Raw genomic sequence first — 3,844 nt, 5'->3', positions numbered from 1 at the left:
TGGCATGTCATCCAGACACAAGCAAATGTTTCACTGGTTCCTCTGGTGAACAGTGTTGGGTAGTGTTACTTTTAGATTTTATTTCTCTTTTGCATGAGGACAAAACTCCCAGTCACTAGCTGCTCGGTGCGCATGCTCAAAACATGCCGAGCTCTGTGACTGTGGTGAGGGGATGAGACCGGGAAAGAGATGAGGATGTAATCAATACACACACATTACTGATTTGAAAAAGTAACTTGGGGAGCACTAGACGTACACAAAACGTGTTAATCCATGGGCTGAAACATTACACGAACAACAATAGCAAGTACACAGCAAATTACAGAGTGTTAAAGTGTTAAATTTTGGGAGTTTATTCTCTACATTCAACTACGGCTTGTGTTCAGGGTAACTCTTTGGTGTAGTAATATTTCGGAGTTCATTCATTGAGTGTTGAGGAGCCTGATTCAACACTACACCTGAGTTTATCTAATGTGCAGCTTTGTCGCAGTGCCCCACCCAGTTGTCTTCACCGTGACTCTTGAGCCAGGTAAGTGTGGTTTTACTCCTCAAACTTACGTTATATCTGACTGTGCAGGGCTTTAAGACGACAATAAGTATAATAAAGTAGTAAAGCGATCTTTTGGAATGAAAATGTGCTAGTTCTTGATCCTCCATGGCACCCTACTGTATATGTCAGTTATGTATTTGTTAATTTTTGATTTTATGTGCCCTGTAACCTAATGTTGTTACTGTATTTGTGGTCCTCAGATTTTACACTACTGCAGCCAGGTGAAGGGACTTTCTCCCCAAGCCTAACAGATACGTTGTCCACCTCAAGCAGTCTGAGCAGTCCAGCAAGTGATGCTGGATCTCAAATGAAATGTTATCTTATAACTTGCATACTTTAAACACATTCATTTTTAAATTGTCCTTTCTTCAAAGTCCATATTATTAATTCTTAATTTTGTATTTTAGGCAGTGGAGCGAATTCTCACTTCTAAGCCAGCAGGCATGACTGTGATCAAAGAGTATGAAAAGACCGGGAGTTTGAAAGATTCCACCCGGCGTTTAATGGTGAACATCATTGTGGCTCACATGCGTAAAAAGGAAGGGTAAGACACTTGATGTCAATGACATCAAAGTCACATTTGTAGACGGGTCAAGAATATTCTCATAAACAATACTTTTGCTTTTGCAGGAGATTTTTAAACAAGATGACAAAGGAGTTTCACGCCCTTGGGATTGTGACGCTTTTCCCATCTTTGAAGGACCCATACTCAAAAAAGGGATATGTGAGTTTGAAATGTAATCGTGTTGTGAAATAATGATGCAGTTACGTTTGGGTTTGTTGATCTTTTGTGTCTAAGCAGCATACATGCACTAAGGCTGTCAAAAACTTGATATTGATTGCACTCTAACTAGAAGTACTTTTATTTTTCAGGAACATTTTTATGACATTCAGAGCAACAAAGGCTTCCTTGAGTGGTGTGTCAAGACAATGTCAGTCCAGAACCACATCTACATCCCCCACAGAGTTCAGCTAAAAGGGGGTCCCACATCATCAAGAACACTCGGCTCCCTAGATGACCACCAAACAGGAGACGAATGTATGGAGGCTATGTCTCTTCTTCACCACACCACCGATTGTGACATAGTCTTACAGAAGATGAAGGAGACATTCCCATATTGTCAACAGATGCTCCATGACCCACAGCAATCAGCAGATATTCTTCAAATGTTTCCTCATTTCTTGGACACTGGTAGGCAAAACATGTGAATTTAAACAAACTTTTGTGAAAATGTGTGATTTTACTTCCAGTTATTTGTAACAGTTGTCCTTCCTTTTTGTATTAGATTTTGCAAGGCTTCTTGTTGATTTTTGGAGCAGAGACTGCTTCCAGTTTCCTGGGAAAATGGGAGACCGGTTTTAAAGACAAGGTCATCCAAGAGGCCAAAACGCTCAGAGAGACTGCTCTGCTGAAAAAAACTGCTAACATCTGCCCTGAATGAAAAACCTGAAGCTTTGTTCTGCCTTTTTAATAGTAAACAACTATTAACATTTAAATTATACACTGACATTTTACAACAAAAAGTGATGACTAAATGTAACTTAAGTTGGACCTCAACATACAACTTCACAATCCCGTCTGATAGTAGAAACCTACATTCTGTATGCTGTGTATCATTTTGCACAAGTTTGTAATGGCTCGTCCACTCTGAGCAGTGAGTTTAAGAGTTTCGATAATAGCAGAAGACAATGTGAATGCAAATATTCTTCAGTTAACTGTGTTATTTGCACTGTCTGCAGAGTGGGACAGTGACATGGTCTCTCTTCTTGTCCTCCTGCATCTTCTCACTCCACAACCAACACAAGAAGATTAGTGTTGGAGAGGCAACAGATCATCTGGTGAAATTTCCAAAAGTTTGTGAAGATAGTACAAAATATTGATCATGCAACTCTTTTAAACTGATGGCTTATGTAGATATTTGTCTTTGCGTTTCAGTCCTGCCAGAGCCTGGAGGATCATCTAAAGAGCACTGAAGGAAACCTTCAGCCATATCTTCTGGCCTCAGGGACTTCAAAGGCACAGGTTTCCAGCTTCTACATAGTATTGGATAGAAATTTGTTCAAGTCCCACTTTGTTTTCAGTGTGAAATATGATGATGCTCTGGCCAGTCTGTACACGTTTTTACAAACTACTCCGTACAACATTGACATAGGTACAACAGAAGAAACTCTAAGAGTCAGAGCTTAGAGCAAAGTTATTGAACAAGCAGTAATTAACTTATCCCGCAAAAATGCTCAGATGTTTTCTTTGTGCTTCATCCTTTTGTACAGCTTAACTTTTGTTCAGGCACCTCAAACTAATTAATGGGATGTACCCTTGGAAAAAAATTAGACTAAAATGTGGTCAAGTAGGATGTTGCTTGCAATTTTCAAGTCATTCCGGATTTAGAAGATACTTGATTAATATAAATGCTTCGAGTGAAAACCCCTGTGTGCCTCCTGAGAGGCCTTCTAGCCATGACAGCCAACAGCACAATAATTCTCAGTATTTAAATGATGAAACACCCTCTACTTCATCCCAAATTATTGAGGCAGGCACTTCCGTGTCAACTCGCAACAAAGATATGTGTGCCTCCATAATAGCCAAACCTTTGGGAAGTTGGGAGTTCCAAATACTGTAGTTCTTTCTACCATTGAGAATTTAGAGGAATTTGTGGGAGATTTGCAGTCTAACATTCAGGACCAAGTGTTGACTGATTCCCAGCTGACAACCCCTCCAGATCAGCCATTGAAGAGTTATTTAAAAGTATGGACAACCCTTTTAGCCATATGAATTCTGATAGCTAAAGGAAGAAACATTTCAGCGAAAAATGGAAGATAGTACTGACAGTTGAACTGCGCCTTGGAGTAAGGTATGATTCCAAACTATGAGCAAGTTCCAATTATTGAAAATACTGCAGTTCATTTTCAAGAATGAAAATATTTGTGAGATGATGCAAACATGTGCACAGAGAGACCAATTTGTCATGCCAGTGATGGAAGCTACTTCAAAAATCATCCTTTGTTTTCAAGTAGTAAGTTTTCCCTCCAAATCCATGTCCTGAATTTGAGTGTGCGAAACCTCTCGGATCAAAAAAAGGTATACATAAAGTTGGCTGCCTTTACTTCATCCTTCCAAAATCTTCCCCCCAGGGTGAATTCAGCCATCATCTGGTGTCACTGTTTCATGCACAAGATGTTTAGAAATATGGGATTGATGAAATACTGAAACCCTTAGTAAAGGACTTGAAAACATTAGAGACTTCTGGGGTTGCTGTTCCTTTTGCTGATGTTTCTGTATTATGGTACACTTGC

The 3,844-nt window shown here is 39.6% G+C and overlaps 1 pseudogene; it reads left to right on the top strand.

Moving 5' to 3' along the window:
• The first annotated feature begins 471 nt into the window (after positions 1–471).
• LOC140350953 (uncharacterized) lies at positions 472–2,763 on the top strand (annotated as a pseudogene).
• The last annotated feature ends 1,081 nt before the right edge of the window (positions 2,764–3,844 follow it).

The sequence above is a fragment of the Eucyclogobius newberryi genome, unplaced genomic scaffold (genome assembly GCF_026437365.1).
Source record: "Eucyclogobius newberryi isolate DKJ021-1_F unplaced genomic scaffold, fEucNew1.0.hap1 SCAF_8, whole genome shotgun sequence".
NCBI classification, from domain to species: Eukaryota; Metazoa; Chordata; class Actinopteri; order Gobiiformes; family Gobiidae; genus Eucyclogobius; species Eucyclogobius newberryi.
This window is presented reverse-complemented; position numbering and strand designations above follow the sequence as displayed.